Source organism: Rhinoderma darwinii, chromosome 3 (genome assembly GCF_050947455.1).
Source record: "Rhinoderma darwinii isolate aRhiDar2 chromosome 3, aRhiDar2.hap1, whole genome shotgun sequence".
Taxonomy (NCBI): domain Eukaryota; kingdom Metazoa; phylum Chordata; class Amphibia; order Anura; family Rhinodermatidae; genus Rhinoderma; species Rhinoderma darwinii.
In genome coordinates this window covers 235,905,122-235,929,131 of record NC_134689.1, presented here as the reverse complement: position 1 = coordinate 235,929,131, position 24,010 = coordinate 235,905,122, and the positions used below count along the sequence as shown (strand labels likewise).

The 24,010-nt window shown below is 43.3% G+C and overlaps 1 long non-coding RNA gene across 8 annotated transcripts in view; it reads right to left on the bottom strand.

Moving 5' to 3' along the window:
- Nucleotides 1-24,010, bottom strand: part of LOC142749471 (uncharacterized) — a 166,114-nt gene that overhangs the window by 95,001 nt on the left and 47,103 nt on the right. For 6 of the 8 annotated variants that reach the window (XR_012882415.1, XR_012882417.1, XR_012882418.1 and 3 more), the window contains exons 4-6: nt 18,216-18,289; nt 14,980-15,053; nt 4,032-4,105 (exon numbers count right to left, since the gene is read on the bottom strand). This is a non-coding gene — a long non-coding RNA (uncharacterized LOC142749471). The remainder of the gene's footprint in view (nt 1-4,031; nt 4,106-14,979; nt 15,054-18,215; nt 18,290-24,010) is intronic. The other 2 variants (XR_012882422.1, XR_012882421.1) reach the window with 2 other exon arrangements.

Here is a 24,010-nt window from a genome sequence, read left to right as displayed (position 1 = left end):
CATCACAAAGCCCCCATGCCAGCCATGATAGCACATGCCAGTCACAATTCCACCATGACACCGGCAGGTTCTCTTTTCACAACCACAATGCCCTCAGAACCTATTATGACAGCCACAACGCCCTCAATGCCCTAAGCCAACCACAATAAATCCATGACAATCACAATGGCCTCAATACCCCTATGACAACTACAATGCCCCATGACAATGTTGACATAACATTACCAATATCCTGATCTCCGCCAAAATGCCCTTATGACACCCACAATGTCCCTTATTTCAGCCACTGTCTATTACAGCCACAATAACCTCCAGGCCAGACACAGTGCTCTAGATCTGGATTATGCCAGGTACAATGCCCTTCATGTCAGCCACAATGCACTCAATGCCTTCTTTCCAAAAAGAAAGTCTCCATATCACCCACAATGCCGACATGACTACAGCTATATCCATTTTTTCAGTCACTATTCCCCCATGCCAGTCACAATGTACTTTCTTCCAGAAACAATGCCGCTAATGCAAACCACAATGCCCGCATAACAACCACTATAGGTCATCCAAATATCCCAATGCCAGGCACAATGGTTCTCATTCAAACAACAATGCCCTTATAAGAGCCACTATGCCCCCATGACATCCACAATGTGTCTTATCCCAGCCACAATATCTCCATTACAGTCAAAAGCCCCACTATTCCAGCCACATTACCCTCAATGCCCCCATAGACAGTCAGAATAGAACCATGACAACTACAATGCCCTTAATGCTTCTTATGAAAATCACAATGCCATATGACAACCAAAATGTTCTCATGACAACTACAATGCCCACTTTCCCAATCACAATGCCCATTTCAATACCGCAAGGTCTCCAAAAAAGTCACAATGCCCTCATGACAGCCACACTGTCTCTAATTCCAGTCACGATGTCCCCATGAAGGCCACAATTGCCCCTTGACAACCACAATCCCCGAAAGCATCATATGCCAGAAACAATGCCAATCAATTACAATTCCTCGAGAAAACCACAATGCTCTCAATGCTTCCCATGCCAGCCACAATGCCCCTGTAAAGGCCACAATGTCCTCCATAGCAGTAACAATACCCTGAATGCCTTCTATGTGTACCAAAATACTCCCATGATAACAACAATGCCTCACATGGCAGAAGCAAAAGCCCAACCTCAATGCAACCATGACAACCATAATGCCACTTGACATCCAGAATGCCCCCATGAAATCACCAATATACTAAAATGCTCCTAATCCATAACATGAAAGCCATTAAACCCCCATGACAGCCATGATGATCCCCTGATATATGCAATATCCCTTATCTCCGCCAAAAAGCCCTCATGACACCCACAATGTCCCTTATGCCTGCATCGCTACTCAAATGACAACCACAAACATTAAGTGCCCATATACCAACCATATTGCCTCCATGACAGCCAAAATGTCCTCAAATCCCCTTTTGCGAGACACAATGCCATCCATGTCAGCCACAATGCCCTCACTTCTCCCTTTGCCAATGACAAAACCACCAAGACAACCACAAAGCCCCCATGTCAGCAATAATGCCAGCCACAATAACATCCTCCATATCTATTATTCCAGTTAAAATGCCCCCATGACAGCCACAATGTCCTCAATATGCGTTATCCTAGCTACCATGCCCCCATGTCACCGACAATGTACTTTATTCCAGCAACAATGCTGCAAATAGCCCTTATGCCAACCACAATGACCCAATGACAACCACATACCTTTGATGCCCCTTAGACAACCAAAATAATCTCATTTGACTAAAATAACGTCCTCCATTCCAGCCACAATGGGAGCTATAGTGCCCCATGCTAGTTACTTTGTCCTCATGACAGCCACTATTCCCCTACAACACAATGCCATAATGCAACTATGACAACTACAATGCCCTCACTGTCAATTTTACCAGCCACAACGCCAAAATAAACACCTCAATGCTCTCCATGCCAGCCATACGGATTCTAATCTCAGCCACCTTGCCACCATGAAAGTCAAAATGTCGCTATGATAATCACAATCCCCAAATGCCTAATATGCTCGATGATAACCACGATTCCCACAATGTCCACCATCCCAGCCACAATACCTCCCATGGCAGCAGCAATGCCCAAGTGACAGTCACAATGCTCCCTTTAAGCCACTATTCCCCCATGACTCCCACATTCTCCCTTATACCAGCCACAAAACCCTCCAGCCACAATGCCCTCAATTCCCCTTTTGCCAACAACAATGCAAAAATGACAGCCACAATGCCCTCCATGCAAGTCACAATGCCCATCATGGCCCTATGCAATTTAGAATAGAACTATACTAACCAGAATGCCCCTAATACAAGCCACAATGCCATAATGACAACCACTATATGCCTTACCCAAGTCGAAATTCCCAAATGCTAGCCACACTGATACCAATTCAAATAACAATATCCAAATGCCAGCCACAATGCCCCCATAAGAGCCATAAGAGCCACTATGCCCCAGTGACAGACACAATGTGCCTTATCCCAGCCACAGTAGCACCATTACAGTTACAATGTCCTCCATGCCAGCCAATATGCTCTCAATTCTACTTTTGCCAATACAAATTCCCCATGACAGCCACAATGTCCTCCATGCCGCCCATTTTTTCTCTCAAAGCCCCTTATGCCAGCGAAATGCCACAATGACATCCACAAACCTTTAATGCTCCTACGCCAGCCACAATTTCTTAATTTTCCCCTTTGACAGCTACAATGCCCCATATGCCAGCCACAATGCCCTCACTTCCCCTTTTGCCAACCACCACATGACAGACACTAGTCCCCTATGCAAGCCATAATGACACCTGACAGCCAAAATGCTGTCATAGCATCTGCTATGTCCCTTGTCCAAGCCAAAATGACCCCAATAGTAGTCACAATGTCCACCCAGCCAGCCACAACGCCAACCAACCACAAAAGCCATCATGAAATATACAATGTACAGTGTCCATCATCCCACCCACAATGCCCTTATGCCAGCCACATTGACCTTAATGATCCATTAGCCATTTTCAAAACAACTATGACAATCACACTGCCCCATGACAAGCAAAATGCCCTCATGACAACTACAATGCCCACTTTACCAGTCACAAAGCACAAATAAAAACCACAATGCCTCCAAAAAAGTCACAATGCCATCATGACAGCCACATTGTCTCTAATCCCAGTCACGGTGTGTCCCCATGAAAGCCACAATGTCCCCTGACAACCATAATGCTGGAATGCATCATATACCAGCAACAATGACACCAATGCCAATTAGAATTTCCTGAGGACAACCACAATGCTCCCAATGCCAGCCACAATGCCCCCATGAAGGCCACTATGTCCTTCATAGAATTAAAATTACCCTGCATGCCTCCTATGTGTACTCCAATGCCCCCGTGACAACTACAAAGCCTTACATGGCAACAGTAATAGGCCAACCGCAAAACAAACATGACAACCAGAATGGCCCTTGATGGTCTAATTGCTCCCTTGACAACTGCAATGCCTCATTGCCCACCTTAGCAGCCACAATGCCCACAAATTACACAATTCCTCCATGACAGTCACACTGTGTCTAATCCCAGCCACAATATGCCCATGAAAGCCGCAATCCCTTAATTCCTTATATGTATGCCCACAATGACAATTATAAATTCCTCGAGGACAACCCCATTGCCCTCATTTCTCGCTATGATGGACACAATGACTTCCATGCCAGCGACAATTCCCACATGACAACAAAACTTTCCTAATGGGAAAGGGGAGATGGTGATAAATGTGTATGCTGGAATGTAAATGCAATGTACCCATGTGTAGAGCAGCACATAGGCATTTACAATGCCCTTAAATATCTATAGCCAATATATGTACTATGAGACATATATCCTTATATACCAGGAATGTATTACCACACCACTGAAAGTCCAGAGCTAGAAACTAGCCTGATAATTATCAGTAATTAATAATAATATTAATTACCAGTCATTTGATTCCTCTATTGCCGCTGTCTGGAGGAATCCATATCTTGCTTTTCTTCACTTTCAAATAGACACCTAGGAAAAAAAATCAAGAAAGAGGTGTGATAATACGTTCCTGGTATATGCTATAGATGTATTGGAAACAGTAAAGAGATTTTAGTGTGCCTAGTTTCTAATGAAACCCCCAAATATTTTAAGGGCCAATTAAACCCTTTCTGTGATACATTCTGAGGGGCCAAACTAGAGATCCCACCTAAAGTCTTCCTATCCAAGACTATGCACCGATCACCCCATCCCGACTAGAAGTCACAAGTAGAATATAATTGTCTCTAATCACAACTCCTAAATTAGTTACCAATCACACAAAAGATCAGATGCCAAGAAGAGATAGCACTCTCCTTCACACCTGTATAAAACAGAAATCCATTCTACAATCCATTCAGTGGACCATTTACAACTCCTGTATGACATGGACCTAAATGTGGCCTAGAGATGACACAGTACAGCTAATATCATCCATCAGGAAAAATATCACATATTCAATAAAGACCTCACATGCGCCAAGTTAGGACACACAGTGATATCACTAGTAGCTAAAATAGCTGGATATGGGGCAGCAACTTCTGACTAAATCCCTAGAGAGACAAATATTCAGAGAGGCAGGGCAAATGTGGTGCCTATTTTCAAAAAGGGCTCGAGGTCTTCCCCGGGTAATTATAGACCAGTAAGCTTAACATACATCGTGGGGAAAATGTTTGAGGGGGTATTGAGGGACTATATACAGGATTATGTGACAAAAAATTGTATTATAAGCGACAGCCAGCACAGCTTTACTAAGGACAGAAGTTGTCAAACTAACCTGATTTGTTTTTATGAAGAGGTGAGCAGAAGCCTAGACAGAGGGGCCGCTATGGATATAGTGTTTTTTTGTACTTTTCAAAGGTATTTGACAGTGTCCCTCATAGATGTCTAATGGGTAAATTAAGAACTATAGGTTTAGATAGTATCGTTTGTAATTGGATTGAGAATTGGCTCAATGTGGTCAATGATTCCTACTCTGAATGGTCCCTGGTTATAAGTGGTGTTGTACACCAGGGTTACCTACCGGAGGCGCTTTGTCTGTATGGGTTTCCTTTTGTTGTCTGATGTTATGTGTTGTGTGTCCATATTTTCAAAAGTTCTCTTATATGTGTCACTTTTCACTTTACTGGGGGGGCGGTCTCCCTGACTATTGCACTGATTTGACACGAACATGGTACAGTTATTGCCGTTATATCTCTCTTATCACTCAATTCTGATAGGTGGGAGGCTACCTTTTACTGTTGTTCTTATACATGTATATATATGCATACTGTTGTTACACTATGATACTTAATTTAAATGTATTGCACTGCGTGCAAATTTCTTTTTTTTTGTGAAATGTTTCTGTATTGTTATATTTTCAAAATAAAAATCTTTGATAAAGAAAAAAAATAAGTGGTGTACACCAGGGTTCTGTGCTGGGACCACTATTATTCAACTTACTTATTAATGATATAGAGGATGGGATTAATAGCACTATTTCTATTTTTGCAGATGACACCAAGCTCTGTAATATAGTTCAGTCTATGGAAGATGTTCGCGAATTGCAAGCGGATTTAAACAAACTAAGTGTTTGAGCATCCAGTTGGCAAATGAAGTTGAATGTACATAAATGTAAAGTTATGCATCTGGGTACCAACAACCTGCATGCATCATATGTCCTAGGGGTAGCTACACTGGGGGATTCACTTGTTGAGAAGGATCTGGGTGTACTTGTAAATCATAAACTAAATAACAGCATGCAATGTCAATCAGCTGCTTCAAAGGCCAGCAAGATATTGTTGTGTATTAAAAGAGGCATGGACTCGCGGGACAGGGATGTAATATTACCAATTTACAAAGCATTAGTGAGGCCTCATCTAGAATATGGAGTTCAGTGCTGCGCTCCAGTTCATAGATAGGATGCCCTGAAGTTGGAAAAAGTACAAAGAAGAGCAACAAAGCTAATAAGAGGCAAGGAGATTCTAAGTTATGAGGAAAGATTAAAAGAATTAAACCTATTTAGCCTTGAAAAAAAGACGACTAAGGGGGGACATGAGTTCAACCTGCAGAGGCGACAAGCCTTCTTTACTGTGAGAACTGTGAATCTATGGAACAGTCTACCGCAGGAGCTGGTCACAGCAGGGACAGTAGATGGCTTTAAAAAAGGCTTAGATAATTTCCTAGAACAAAAAAGTATTAGCTTCTATGTGTAGACATTTTTACCTTCCCTTTTCCTATCACTTGTTTGAACTTGATGGACATGTGTCTTTTTTCAACCATACTAACTATGTAACTATGTAACACACTTTCAAATCCAACCAAAATTCCCACATAACAACCGTAGTGCCCTCCATGCCGGCCACAATACACAAAAAAAGCCACAATGCTATTCAGGCCAACCACAATGCCCTCATAAATTCCACCATTGTACCTTATCCCATCTACCATGCCCCCATGCCAACTACAAGGTTTTTTTTTATAATAGCCACATTATGCCCCATGTTTCTTACATTGCCTCCTTTTAAGTCACTAAAACCCCATGACAGCCACATTGATCCCATGACACACGCAATCTCTGTTATCTCTGCCATAATGCCTCAATGAGAGCCACTATGCTGTCAATAGCCACTATGCCGGCCACAAAGCCCCCATGCCAGCCACAGTGCACTTTATCCCAGCAGCAATGCCGGCGATACCCCTTATCCCTGCTACAATGACCGCCAAAATGTCCCCCATGCAACACACAAACTCCATGCAACTGCATGCAAACTAAAATACCCCCCATGACAGCCATACTAAAATACCCCCCATGAACATGCAACTCCATGCAAACTAAAATACCCCCCATGACAGCCACAAAGCTCCCATGTAAGATACAATGCGCCAATGAAGACAATGCCCTCAATGCCCCCAAGGCAGCCACAATGCCAAATGTTAGCAACAAACTTCCTGTAAAAGTTACTATTTTCCTCATGAAACCCACAATGTGTTTTATAACAGGCACAATGACACTATGACAGCCAAAATGCCCTCAATGCAAGCCGCAATGCCCTCAATTCCCCATTTATTAATCACAATGCCTCCATGACAGCCACAAAGCCTTCATAAAATCAACAATCTCCCTCATGCAACCACAATGTACTTTATCCATGCAACAATGCTGTCAATGCCCCTTATGCAAGCCCCAATGCCAAAATGTAAACCACAGACCGTCTATGCTCCTTTGAAAGCCACTATGCCCCTATGAAAGCCACAATGCCCATACTTCCCCCTTTGCTAATCAGCACATGACAGACACAAATCCCCCATGCCAGCCATAATGACACCTGCCAGCCACAATGCTCTCATGAAACCCGCTAGGTCCCTTATCCCAATCAAAATATCCCCAATGTTAGCCATAAATTGTCACATTGTCCCATAGCCCAGTCACAATATGTCCATTACAGACACAATGCTCTCAATTCCCCTTTTGCCAATGACAATGCGGGAATGACAGACACAATGCCCTCCATGCCAGTCACAATGCCATTAATGGCCCTATGCCAACTAGATTGCCCCTATTCTACCCACAATGTCCCTAATGCAAGCCACAATGCCCACATAACACCCGCTATATGTCTTATCCAAATGCCCCAATCCCAGCCACAATGGCTCCAATTTAAGCAACAATGCCCTCATAAGTGCCACTGTGCCCGCATGACATTCACAATGTCCCTTATTCCAGCCACAATATCTCCATTACATTCACAAGTCCCTCCATGCCAGCCACATTGCCCTCAATGCCTCCTTAGCCATTCGGAATACAGCCAATTAACCACAATGCCCTTAATGCCTCTTCTGACAACCACAATGCCCCATGACAACCAAAATGCTCTCATGACAACTATGATAATGCAAATCTCAATGCCATAATGACACTCACTATATGCCTTATTCAAGTCGGAATGCTCCAATACCAGCCACAATGGCTCCCATTCAAACAACAATGTCCAAATGCCAGCAACAACGCTCCCTCCCATAAGAGCCACTATGACATAGTGATACACAAAATGTGCCTTATCCTAACCATAATAGCTTCATTATAGGTGCAATGCCCTCCATGCCAGCCACTATGCCCTCAATTCTGTTTTTGCCAATAATACTGCCACATGACAGCCACAATGACCTCCATGCCAGTTATATTTCTCTCAAAGCCCCTTATGCCATCCGAATGCCACAATGACATCCACAAACCTTCAATGCCCCTACGCCAGCCACAATGTCCCCATGACAGCCAAAACTTCCTAAATTATCCCTTTGACAGACACAATGCCCTCCATGCCAGACACAAGGCCCTCACTTTCCCTTTTGCCAACCACCACATGACAGACACGTCCCCTATGCTAGCAATAATGACACCTGGCAGCCGAAATTCCCTCATGACAGCTGCTATGTCCAAAAAGCCAAAATGCCCTCAATATTTGCCAACGAACTGCAAAAACCCCATCATAGTCACAATGCCCCTGACAATCACAATGTACCCATGAAATAACCAATATTTCACATCACAGCCAAAAAGCCTCCATAAAAGATGCAGTGTACGGTGTTCCTCATCCCACCCACAATGCACCTTATGCCAGTCACATTGCCCCCAATGCCCCATTAAGAAAAGAACCATGACAACCACAATGCCCTCAATGCATCTTATGACAACCACACAGCCCCCATGACAACCAAAATGCCCTTATGACAACTACAATGACCAATTTACCAGTCACAAAGCCCAAATAAAAACCCCAATGCCTCCAAAAAAACTCACATTGCCATCATGACAGCCACACTGTCTCTAATCCCAATCATGGTGCCCCCATGAAAGCCACAATGTCCGCTGACAACCATAATTCTGGAATGCACCATATACCAGCAACAAAGACGCCAATGTTGATTTAAATTTCCTGAGGAAAAACACAATGCTCCCTATGCAAGCCACAATGCTCCTATGAAGGCCACAATATTCACCGTTGCAGTAAAATTACTCTGAATGCCTCCTATATCTTCCCCAATGCCCTATAACAACTATAAAGCCTTACATGGCAACATCAATAGGCCAACGGAAAAACAACTATGACAGCCACAATGCTCCTCGACGGCTAATTGACCCTTGATAGCTATAATGCCTCAAGAGCCATTTTATCAACCACATTGCCGATAAAAATACCTCAATGCTCTCCATGCCAGCCCTAATACCCACAATGTTGCTTATCTCAGCCACTACTTCTTTATTACAGCCACAACGAGCTTCAAGCCAGCCGCAGTGCATTCAATTCCTTTTTTGCCAACCACAATGGGATTATGCCAGTTACAATGTCCTTCGTATCACCCAGAACGCCCCCAATGGCCCCTTTCCAAAAAAAATAGCCTGCATACCACCCACAATGCCCCCATAATAGCTTCAATGCTGATATGACAACCGCTATATCCCTTTTTCCAGTCAGAATTCCCTCATGCCAGCCACAATATACGTTATCCCTGCAACAACGCGGTCAATGGACCTTATGCTCGCTACAAAGCCTCTATGCCCACCACAAGCCTTTAATGCCCCTACGCCGGCCACAAATCCCCATTATAACTAAAGTGCCCCCCCCTTCCTCCTTTGCCAGTTACAATGACCTCCATGCCAGCCAGAATGCCCTTAATTTTCTATTTGCCAAACACAATATCTCCAAGACAGCCACAAAGCCCTCATGTCAGCCATAATGCCACATTCCAGCCACAATGCCCCCATGCCAGACACAATGCCCCAATGACAACTACAAACCTTTAATAACCGTATGCCAAACATACTGCCACCCTGACTGCCAAAATGTCCTCACATCCCCTTTTGGCCTTAGAATACCTGCTATGTCCCTTATCCCAGCCTTAATGCCCCAACGTTAACCACAGTGTTCACCATGCCAGCCACATTGCCAACCAACCACAAAGCCCCATGACAGCCACTAAAACCCCATGAAAGTCACAATGGCACCAATAAATCAACAAAAACCCATATCCAGGCCAAAATATCCTTTTGACAGCTACAATGTCTACAGTATCTCTATTTCCACTCACAATGCCCTTAAAACCCATTATGCCAGCCACATTGCCCTCAATGCCCTAAACCGACCACAATACAACCATGGCAACCACAACGGCCTCAATGCCCATGTGACAACTACAATGCCCCATGACAATGTTCCCATAACATTCGCAAAATCCCTTATCTCCGCCAAAATGCCCTGATGACACCTACAATGTCTCTTATCTCACCCACTATGTCTTTATTACAGCCACAATGAGCTCAATGCCAACCACAATGGGACTATGTCAGTTACAATGCCCTTCATGTCAACCACAATGCACTCAATGCCTCCTTTTCAAAAAAAAAAAAAGTCTCCATACCACCAACAAATTCCCCCATACCAGGCACAATGCTGTCATGACAACAGCTATATCCCTTTTCACAATTCCCCCATGCCAGCCACAATGTACATTATCCCCAAAATAATGCCGCCAATGCTCCTTATGCCAACCAAAATGCCCCAATGAACCACACAATTTGTTTAATGTCTATTATGACAGTCACAATGCCCTGTGACAACAAAAATCTCCTCCATGCCAGCCACAATGCCCTGAGTAACCCATATGCCTACTAAAATGTCCCTATGACAATCGCAAAGCATTCTGTAACCCAGAATGTCAAATATGTACTTTATCCATGCAGCAATACCATAAATGGCCCTTATGCCCCAATGACGACCACGAAACTTTAATGCCCATATGCCAACCATATTAGCTCTATACCAGCCACAATGCCCTCTCGTCCCCCTTTGCAAACCACGATGACTAAATGACAACCACATACATTCAATGCCCCTATGACAGCCAAAATGCTCTCACTTGCCAGTCACAATGTACTCACTTCCCCATTGCTAATTACAAAGCCCCAATGCCAGCATGATGGCACGTTAGCCGCAATGCCACTATGAAATCAACAATGCTCCTTTTCCCGGTCAAAATGCCCCCTGGACAGCTACAATGTCCACAATGCCCCTTAACCCAGTCAAAATGCCACCATGACAACAATAATGTCCCTCATCCCAGCACATATGGCCTATGACAACCGCAATGCCCTCTATGACTCTTATGCCAGCAACAATACTCTCCATGCCAGCCACAATGCCTTTAATGTCTCATGATACAATGCCATCAAGGCAGCCACAGTGCCACATGAGAGGTAAAGGCCACATGACAGTCACTATTTCCCTACAACAGCTAATATTTGACTATGAAAATTACAATTCCGTCACTGTCAATTTTACCAGCAACAATGGCCAAGTATACACCTCAATGCTTTCCAGGCAGCCACAATGCATCCATGACAGTCATTTTATTTAAGAAATAGGGAGAAAGGGAAAGAGTTGTGGTTCTTTTGTAAAATTGAGAGTAATAAAAATAATAAACTTTATTGACTAATTAATTTTAAAAATTATAAAATATTTTTTTTTACAAATGTCCAATGTAGGTCAGAATAAATTGCAGTGCAGGTGACCCCTTATCCTGCACTATAAGAGCAAAATTTGCCTATTAATAGTTAACCGTCCAATGCTATTGTCATACAAAAACCATATTCAGATCTTAGGCTGAAATTGATAAATAAATTATTTTAAATTGTGCTTTATTCTCTACTCTATGGTGGACTGAGTAGAGATCTGATAACAGTGGTATAATGATTATTATTCCAAGTGTGCTTATATTGTGTGCACTGAATAAATCAGCTTTGCTGCTAGTCAGTGGACACTGTATCAGTTTCCTAGAGTTCTCTTATGTGCACCGAGTGTATCGTAAAAGTTGTTGGTTAGTAAACATTGTATCAATTTCTTGAGATTCTCATGAATGCACTGAGTGTATCAGCATTCAATGTTAGTTAATAGGAATTGTATCCATTTGTTGAGGTTCTCTTGTATATATGGAATATATCAGCATTAATTGCTATTCAATAATCACTATTACAGCGTCTCTTCTTTGGTATAAATACCAAATATAATAGGCAGAAGCACGATAGAATATTGTGCTAGCGTTTGAGCATTTAAATTGTAGCTGCTGAACAGTGATGCGGTAGCCTATATGAATAAGCGCCACAAAAATGCCCCAATTCTTAAGTGCTTGCTGTCAGTTTTCCCCTTGTGTTCGTGGAAACTCGTAGGCAGCAGCACATTAAGGTATTTTAGCTAAATAGCCTGTGTGTTCCACCTTTGTAGATGGTGCACACTTATAATCCTCACTATTGGGGTCAGCAGCGTTCTAATTGTCGTGCTGAAATTTTTAGTTGTTTAAACAGCGAAAATGCCCCAGTTCTTAAGTGCTTGCTGTCAGTTTTTACCTTGTGTTCGTGGGAAATCGTAGGCAGCAGCACATTAAGGTATTTTGGCTAGATAGCCTGTGTGTTCCACCTTTGTGGATGGAGCACACTTATAATCCTCACTATTGGGGTCAGCAGCGTTGTAATTGTCGTGCTGAAATTTTTAGTTATTTAAACAGCGATGTAGTGACTTATGTAAAATGAGCACTACTGAAAGCCCTGATTCTTATGTGCTTGCTGTCAGTTACCACCGTAATACGTGGTAGACCGTCAGCAGCAGCAGTGTAAATGGCATACAACGCTGATCCTCACAAATAGAATTAGCAGCGATGCAGCTCGACTATTTGAAGATGGCAGTGCACTTTGTAAGGTGCCCTATTGATTAGGTGCTTGCTGTCTGTTCTCACCGTCGTCACGGGAGAAACAGTGAATAGCAGCACGATGTAATAAAGTGGCAAAGCAGTCTGTGTATATCAATTTTCTGATTCAGTGAACGCTGTCAGGGATTCAGCCCAGCAGCGTGGTGTAATAAAGTGGCTGAACAGCCTGTATACATCGATTTGCTAATTCAGGGAACGCTGTCAGGGAATCAACCCAGCAGCGTATGTCAAATTGTAGGCACCGCTCTCTTCCAGGGAGTAGTGTTTATACATACAAGTCGTTGCCGACTATTGATTGATGTTATAGGTAGCATTAGGTAGAGTTAGGACCTTATACATTGGTTGCTAAATTAGGACTAAACACCCGAAGCGCGTTTCGCCGGCATTCCGGCTTCCTCTTGGGGTGTAACCCGCCGGTTCTGACGCCCTTATATATGGTAAGTGCTGATTGACAGCTAAGGGGGCCAATAAGGTTGTTTCAAGTATAACAGTGTGTGGATGACAGGTGGATTAATTTCCAAAGATCTGTCAAAAGGCTCAATATTATTTATTTACAGAAAAATCAATTCCTAGAAGAGTTTTATATTTATATTAGGTATTACTTATAGTTTCTTATATTTGTTTTAATTAATACGTTGCTTATACATATGTGAATCTTTGAAATGTTAGATTTTTGTTTTTGTTTTGCACCATGTCTGATCAGATAAAGTGAAATGAAAAGAATTTTTATATTATTATCAAATGATAAATACAAGAACAATAAATTGATCATACTCATCACTCCCTATCTATTTATATTTATTTTAATGTCTGAAATATAGTCACACTGCCCTCATAACAACCCCACTGTTTCTAATCTCAGCCACATTGCCACCATGAAAGCCAAAATGTCCCCATGACAAACCATAATCAATAAATATCTAATATGCTCGTCACAATGCCTTTGAAAACAAATTACACTTCCTCAATCTTAACCACAATGTCCACCATCCCAGACGGAATGCCTCCCATGGCAGCAGCAATGCCCACGTGCCACCCACAATATCTCCATTACAACCACAGATACCTTCATGACTGCAACGATAAAATCTATTCTGATTTTGCCAGTCATAATTCCCTATGACAGCCACAAAGTCCTCCATGCCAGTCATACTTCTCTCAATGCACCTAATGCCAGCCACATTGCCCCCTTAGCAATTAGCTATACAACCATGAAAACCATAATGCCCCATGACAGCTAAAATGCCCTCATGACAACTACAATGCCTTCATTGACCACTTTACCAGTCACAATGCCAGCAAAAAAACGCAATGCCTCAAAAAAAGTCACAATGCCCTGAAGACAGCCACGCTGTCTCTAAACCAAGTCACGATTTTCCAATGAAAGCCACAATGTCCCATGACAACCACCATCCAGGAATGACAAGAACAATGCCTTCAATGCCAATTACAATTCCCCGAGGACAACCATAATGCCCCTAATGCTCCCTATAATAGCCACAATGCCCACATGATAGACACAATGTCCTTTATAGCCGTAAAATTCCCCTGAATGCCTCCTATGTCTACACCATAGCATTCATGAGAACTACAATCCCTCACATGGCAGCAGCACAAGGCCAACCGCAATACAACCATGACAACCACAATTCCCCTTGATGGCCTAATTGCCCCCTTGACAATTACAATGCCTCATTGCCCATTGTAGCTGCCACAATGCCCACTAATTCCACAATTCCTCCATGACAGTTATAATGCCCCCATTGACAGCTACAGTATCTAATCCCAGCTGCAATGTCCCCATGAAAGCAACAAGAACCCCATGAAAATCACAATTCCTGAATGCCTCATATGCCAGCCAAAATGCCCTCAATGCCAATTATAAATTCCTCGAGAATAACCCCAATGCCCTCATTTCCCTCTATGCCGTCCACTATGCCCTTCATGGGAAAGGGCAGATGGTGATGAATGTGTATGCTGGAATGTAAATGCCCTTAAATATCTATAGTCAATATATGTACTACTGGACATATATCCTTATATACCAGGAAGGTATTACCACACCTCTGAAAGTCCAGAGTTAGAAACTAGCCTGATAATTATCAGTAATTAATAATAATATTAATTACCAGTCCACAGATTCCTCTATTGCCGCTGATTGGAGGATTCCATATCTTAGTTCTCATCACTTTCAAATGGACACCTAGAAAAAAAAAGAAAAAAAGAGGTGTGATAATACGTTCCTGGTATATGCTATAGATGTATTGGAAACAGTAAAGAGATGTTAGCTTGCCTAGTTTCTAATAAGACCCCAAAATGATTGAAGGGGCAATTAAACAATTTATGGGATACATTCTGGGGAGCCAAACCAGAAATCCAACCTCAAGTCTTCCTATCCAAGATTATGCACCGATCATGCCATCCTGACTAGAAGTCATAAGTAGGATATAAATGTATCTTATCACAACTCCTAAATTAATCCCCAATCACACCAAAGATGAGATGCCTAGAAGAATTAGCACTCTCCTCCGCATCTGTATAAAACAGAAAACCATTTTACAATCTATTCAGTGGACCATTTACAACTCATATACGATATGGGCCTAAATGTGGCCTAGTGAGGACACAGTATAGCTAATATCAATCATTAGGAAAAATATCACACATTCAATAAAGATCTCACATGTGGCAAGCAAAGACACAAAGTGATATCACTAATTATAAAAATAGCTGGACACGGACTTGCAACTTGTGGCCAAATCACTAGAGAGGCAAAGAAACGAACACACATCAACTATACTGTGCCACTCATAGCAAAAAAAATAAACATTGTACACACAAACCCTAAGTTAAAAAGACAACATTTTCAACAACAGCCAAAATGCACCTATGACAGCTACAATGTCCGCAATGTCCCTTGCCCCAGACACAATGCCACATGATGACAACAATGCCCACAATGACTTTTATGCCACTCAAAAAAAAAACATGACAACCACAGTGACTGCAATGCTAGTAACGATGTCCTCCATGCAAACCACAATGTCTCATATACAAACAATTCACAATTCCCCAGGATACTCACAATGCTGCCAAAGTCCACATGGCAGCCACTGTGTCCCTTGCTAGGTACTTTGCCCTCATGACAGCCACTATACCCATACAACAGCCACAATGCGACCATGACAACTACAATGCCCTGTCAATTGTACCAGCTACAATGCCAAAATAAACACCTCAATGCTCTCCACGACAGCAAAACTGTTTCTAATCTCAGCCACATTGCCAACATGAAAGCCAAAATGTCACCATGACAATCACAATCCCCAAATGCCTAATATGGTAGTCAAAATGCCCTCAATACCAATTCCTCGATGATAACCACTATGCCCACAACGTCCAACATCCCAGCCACAATGCCTTCCATAGCAGCAGCAATGCCCATGTGCCAGTCACAATGATCTCTTTAAAGCCATTATGCCCCTTGAACCCCACATTGTCCTTTATACCAGACACAAAACCCTCCAGCCACAATGCCCTCAATTCCCCTTTTGCCAACGACAATGCAAAAATGACAGCCACAATTCACTCCATGCAAGTCACAATGCCAATCATAGCCCAATGCAATTTAGAATATAACTATACTAACCAGAATGCCACTAATGCAAGCCACAATGCCATAATGCCAACCGCTATATGCCTTATACCAATAGGAATGCCCCAATACCAGCCACATTGGCTCCAACTCAAATAACAATGTCCAAGTGCCAGCCACAATGCTCCCATAAGTGCCACTATGCCCAAGTGACACACACAATATGCCTTATCTTAGCCATAAAAGCTCCATTATAGCCACAATATTCTCCATGCCAGCAATTTTTCGCTCAAAGCCCCTTATGCCAGCCAAATGCCACAATGACAACCACAAACATTCAGTGCCCCTACGCCAGCCACAATGCTCCCATGACAGCCAAAATGTCCTAATTTGGCAGACACAATGCTGTCACTTCCCGTTTTGCCAACCACTACATGACAGACACTAGTCACCTATGCAAGCCATAATGACACCCGCCAGCCAAAATGCTCTCATAACACCTGCTATGTACCATAATTAAGTCAAAATGCCCCCCATATTAGCCACAATATCAACCATGCCAGCCACAATGCCAACCAACCACAAAAACGCGTTCATAGTCACAATGCCCTGTGAGAGTCACCATGTACCCATGAAATCAACAATATCCTACATCCCAGCAAAAAAGCCTCCATGAAGGATACAATGTACATCCCACCCACAATGCCCCTTATGCCAGCCACATTGCCCTCAATGCCCCACTAGCCATTAGCAATGCAACCATGACAACCACACTGCCCCATGACAACCAAAATGTCTTCATAACAACTACAATGCCCACTTTACCAGTCACAAAGCACAAATAAAAAACACAATGCCTCCAAAAACGTCACAATGCCATCATGACAGCCACATTGTCTCTAATCCCAGTCACAGTGTCCCCATAAAAGCCATAATGTCCCCTGACAAGCACAATCCTGGAATGCATCATATACCAGCAACAATGACACCAATCCCAATTACAATTTCCTAAGGACAAACACAATGCTCCCTCTGCCAGCAACAATGCCCCCTGACAACCACAATCCCGGAAAATGTCATATGCCAAGAACAATGCCTTCAATGCCAATTACAATTCCCCGAGGACAACGGTAATACCATTAATGCTCCCTATAATAGTCACAATGTGCACATGAAAGACACAATGTCCTTCATAGCCGTAAAATTACCCTGTATGCCTCCTATGTCTACCCTAAAGCCTACATGAGACCCACAATCCCTCACATGGCAGCAGCAGAAGGTCAACCTCAATATAACCATGCCAACCACTATTCCCCTTGATGGCCTATTTGCCCCCGTGACAACTACAATGTCTCATTGCCCACTGTAATAGCCACATTGCCCACAATTACTCCATGACAGTCACAATGCCTCATGACAGCCAAAATGCCCTCAATGCCAATTATAAATTTCTCGAGGATATCCCTAATGCCCTCATTTCTCACTATGCCGGCCACAATGCCCTCCATGCCACCCACAATGCGCACATGACAGCAAAACTTTCCTAATGGGTAAGGGGAGATGGTGATTAATGTGTATGTTGGAATGTAAATGCAGTGTACCCATGTGTAGAACACAAAGGCATTCACAATGCCCTTAAAGATCTATAGCCAAAATATGTACTACTGGACATATATCCTTATATACCAGGAAGGTATTACCACACCTCTGAAAGTCCAGAGCTAGAAACTAGCCTGACAATTATCAGTAATTAATAATAATATTAATTACCAGTCCTCTGATTCCTCTATTGCCGCTGACTGGAGGATACCATATTTTAGTCCTCATCACTTTCAAATAGATACCTAGAAAAAAAAAAGAAAAAGAGGTGTGATAATACGTTCCTGGTATATGCTATTGATGTATTGGATCAATAAAGATATGTTAGTGTGCCTAATTTCTAATAAACCCCAAACATTATTTAAGGAGCACTTAAAACCGTTCTGGGATACATTTATAGGAACAAAGCTAGAAATCCCACCTCAAGTCTTTCTATCCATGAGAATCCACAGATCGCCCCATCTTGACTAGAAGCCACAAGTAGGATATAATTTACACAGATCACAAGCCCAAAATTAGTCACCAATCACATCAAAGATAAGTAACTGTTTCTCACTTAACTTGTGCCTCCTGGAACAAAAACTCTTTGAGGAAAATCTATTTTTCTTCTTTGCTCTCCTAAATTAACAAGTTATGACAGACAATGCTCCAATGACAGCCAAAATACCCCTATGACAGCTACATTGCCCCTTATAACAGCCACTATGTCTCCATGACATCCACAATATCTAAGTGGTTCCAATGCCAGCCACAATACCCCAAAAAGACACAATGCTCTTCAGGTCAGCCACAATGCCAACATAACACCCTCCATGTACCTTATCCCATCTCCAATGCCCCCATGCCAACCACAAGGTTCTTATAAAAGCCCCTATGTCTTATGCCAGCCACATTGCCTCCTTTTACGTTACCATACCCCCACGACAGCCACAATGATCCTATGACACACAAACAACGTCCATCATCTCCACCAAAATTTCACCATGGCAGCTACAATGCCGACAATGGAACCTTTACTAGCCACAATGCCCTCACGACACCCACAACATCCATAATCCCAGCCCCAATGCCCCATGACCCCACCAATGTCGCAATGACAAACTGTCTTATCCCAGCAACAATTCCTCCACGAAAACCACAATGTTCCCATAACAACCATAATATGCCAGACACAATGCCTTCAATTCCTAAATAACCACCACAATGCCCTCATTGCTCTTCATGCTAGCCACAATGCCCCCATATAGGCCACTATGTTGTCCATGTCCTGAATGCTTCCTTCGTGAACAGCAATACTGCCATGATAACCCCAATGCATCCAATGCCAGGTACAATGCCCTGCAATCCAATTTAACCAACCACAATTCAACCATGACAGCCACAATACAATTGTTGCCAGAAACAATGCCATCAATGTCCATATGCCAGAAAGAAAGCCCATGTGCCACCCACAATGCTTCAATAATTAAGGATATCCGATATATACATTATGCCCCCACAATGCTCCATGTCAATTACAATGCCTCTTATGCCAGCCCCAATGCCCCAATGACAATCGCAAACCTTTAATTCCCCTATTGCAATCAAAATGCCCCAAGATGGCTAAAAAGAACTGAATTACCCATTTGCAGAACGCAAAGTCCTTCATGCCAGCCACAATGCCCTCACTTCTTCCTTTGCTAAGCACAATGGCTTCATGCCAGCCATGAAGTTCCAATGCCAGCCACAATGTTTCCATTACACCTGCTATGGCCATTATCCCAGCGAGAATGCCACCATGACAGCCACAATGATGTGAATGGCCACTATGCCGGCTACAATATCCCCATGTTAGCCAAAATGTACTTTATCCCAGCAGCAATGCTGCCTACAACCGTTATCCCAGCCATAATGACCGCCACAACGTCCTTAATGCAAGCCACAGTGCTCTCAATGCTCATATACAAACTACAATGCGCCCATGTCAGCCAAACTCTGTTTTATCCCAGCATCATTGCCACTATGAAAACCACATTGTTCCCATTGCAAACACAATCCCCAAATGCCTTATATGGCAGACACAATGCCTTTAATGCCAATTTCAATTCCTCGATCAGAACCACATTGCCCTCATTGCTTTCTATGTCAGCCACAATGCCCCCATCTCAGTCACTATGCACTTCATACCAGTCACAATGTCCTGAATGATTCCTTTGCGAGCTACAATACTGGCATAACAACTACAAAGATCCCAAGACAGCCATAATGCCTCTTATGCCAGCACTTTCATCTTTGCCAACAACCACATGACACAAATTTCCATGCCAGCCATAGTGACACCTGCCAGCCACAATGCCCTCATGACACCTGCTATGTTCCTTATCCCAGTCAAAATGCCCCTGTTAACCAGTGTTCTCCATGCCAGCCACATTACCAAGCAACCACAAAGCCCCATGACAGCCACAAAAACCCCATGACAATCATAATGCCACCAAAAAAAATCCCCAATAACGCATATCCAAGCCAAATTATCCCCATGACTGCTACAATGTCGACAGTGTCTCTATTCCCACCCACAGTGCCCTCAAAATCTATTATGCCAGCCATAATGACCTCAATGCCCTAAGCCAAACAGCATAGAACCATGACCACCACAATGGCCTCAATACCCCTATGACAACTACAATGCCCCATGACACCACTTTTGCGAGACAGAATGCCACCCATGTCAGCCACAGTGATCTCACTTCCCCGTGCCAACCACGTTGACTCAATGACAACCACATACATTCAATGCCCCTATGAAAGCCAAAAAGCTCTGACTGGCCTAACGCAAAGTTCTCCATGCCAATTACAATGTACTCACTTCCCCTTTGCCCATCACAAAGCCCCCATGCCAGCCATGATAGCACATGCCAGTCACAATTCCACCATGACACCGGCAGGTTCTCTTTTCACAACCACAATGCCCTCAGAACCTATTATGACAGCCACAACGCCCTCAATGCCCTAAGCCAACCACAATAAATCCATGACAATCACAATGGCCTCAATGCCCCTATGACAACTACAATGCCCCATGACAATGTTGACATAACATTACCAATATCCTGATCTCCGCCAAAATGCCCTTATGACACCCACAATGTCCCTTATTTCAGCCACTGTCTATTACAGCCACAATAACCTCCAGGCCAGACACAGTGCTCTAGATCTGGATTATGCCAGGTACAATGCCCTTCATGTCAGCCACAATGCACTCAATGCCTTCTTTCCAAAAAGAAAGTCTCCATATCACCCACAATGCCGACATGACTACAGCTATATCCATTTTTTCAGTCACTATTCCCCCATGCCAGTCACAATGTACTTTCTTCCAGAAACAATGCCGCTAATGCAAACCACAATGCCCGCATAACAACCACTATAGGTCATCCAAATATCCCAATGCCAGGCACAATGGTTCTCATTCAAACAACAATGCCCTTATAAGAGCCACTATGCCCCCATGACATCCACAATGTGTCTTATCCCAGCCACAATATCTCCATTACAGTCAAAAGCCCCACTATTCCAGCCACATTACCCTCAATGCCCCCATAGACAGTCAGAATAGAACCATGACAACTACAATGCCCTTAATGCTTCTTATGAAAACCACAATGCCATATGACAACCAAAATGTTCTCATGACAACTACAATGCCCACTTTCCCAATCACAATGCCCATTTCAATACCGCAAGGTCTCCAAAAAAGTCACAATGCCCTCATGACAGCCACACTGTCTCTAATTCCAGTCACGATGTCCCCATGAAGGCCACAATTGCCCCTTGACAACCACAATCCCCGAAAGCATCATATGCCAGAAACAATGCCAATCAATTACAATTCCTCGAGAAAACCACAATGCTCTCAATTCTTCCCACGCCAGCCACAATGCCCCTGTAAAGGCCACAATGTCCTCCATAGCAGTAACAATACCCTGAATGCCTTCTATGTGTACCAAAATACTCCCATGATAACAACAATGCCTCACATGGCAGAAGCAAAAGCCCAACCTCAATGCAACCATGACAACCATAATGCCACTTGACATCCAGAATGCCCCCATGAAATCACCAATATACTAAAATGCTCCTAATCCATAACATGAAAGCCATTAAACCCCCATGACAGCCATGATGATCCCATGATATATGCAATATCCCTTATCTCCGCCAAAAAGCCCTCATGACACCCACAATGTCCTTTATGCCTGCATCGCTACTCAAATGACAACCACAAACATTAAGTGCCCATATACCAACCATATTGCCTCCATGACAGCCAAAATGTCCTCAAATCCCCTTTTGCGAGACACAATGCCATCACTTCTCCCTTTGCCAATGACAAAACCACCAAGACAACCACAAAGCCCCCATGTCAGCAATAATGCTAGCCACAATAACATCCTCCATATCTATTATTCCAGTTAAAATGCCCCCATGACAGCCACAATGTCCTCAATATGCGTTATCCTAGCTACCATGCCCCCATGTCACCGACAATGTACTTTATTCCAGCAACAATGCTGCAAATAGCCCTTATGCCAACCACAATGACCCAATGACAACCACATACCTTTGATGCCCCTTAGACAACCAAAATAATCTCATTTGACTAAAATAACGTCCTCCATTCCAGCCACAATGGGAGCTATAGTGCCCCATGCTAGTTACTTTGTCCTCATGACAGCCACTATTCCCCTACAACACAATGCCATAATGCAACTATGACAACTACAATGCCCTCACTGTCAATTTTACCAGCCACAACGCCAAAATAAACACCTCAATGCTCTCCATGCCAGCCATACGGATTCTAATCTCAGCCACCTTGCCACCATGAAAGTCAAAATGTCGCTATGATAATCACAATCCCCAAATGCCTAATATGCTCGATGATAACCACGATTCCCACAATGTCCACCATCCCAGCCACAATACCTCCCATGGCAGCAGCAATGCCCAAGTGACAGTCACATTGCTCCCTTTAAGCCACTATTCCCCCATGACTCCCACATTCTCCCTTATACCAGCCACAAAACCCTCCAGCCACAATGCCCTCAATTCCCCTTTTGCCAACAACAATGCAAAAATGACAGCCACAATGCCCTCCATGCAAGTCACAATGCCCATCATGGCCCTATGCAATTTAGAATAGAACTATACTAACCAGAATGCCCCTAATACAAGCCACAATGCCATAATGACAACCACTATATGCCTTACCCAAGTCGAAATTCCCAAATGCTAGCCACACTGATACCAATTCAAATAACAATATCCAAATGCCAGCCACAATGCCCCCATAAGAGCCATAAGAGCCACTATGCCCCAGTGACAGACACAATGTGCCTTATCCCAGCCACAGTAGCACCATTACAGTTACAATGTCCTCCATGCCAGCCAATATGCTCTCAATTCTACTTTTGCCAATACAAATTCCCCATGACAGCCACAATGTCCTCCATGCCGCCCATTTTTTCTCTCAAAGCCCCTTATGCCAGCGAAATGCCACAATGACATCCACAAACCTTTAATGCTCCTACGCCAGCCACAATTTCTTAATTTTCCCCTTTGACAGCTACAATGCCCCATATGCCAGCCACAATGCCCTCACTTCCCCTTTTGCCAACCACCACATGACAGACACTAGTCCCCTATGCAAGCCATAATGACACCTGACAGCCAAAATGCTGTCATAGCATCTGCTATGTCCCTTGTCCAAGCCAAAATGACCCCAATAGTAGTCACAATGTCCACCCAGCCAGCCACAACGCCAACCAACCACAAAAGCCATCATGAAATATACAATGTACAGTGTCCATCATCCCACCCACAATGCCCTTATGCCAGCCACATTGACCTTAATGATCCATTAGCCATTTTCAAAACAACTATGACAATCACACTGCCCCATGACAAGCAAAATGCCCTCATGACAA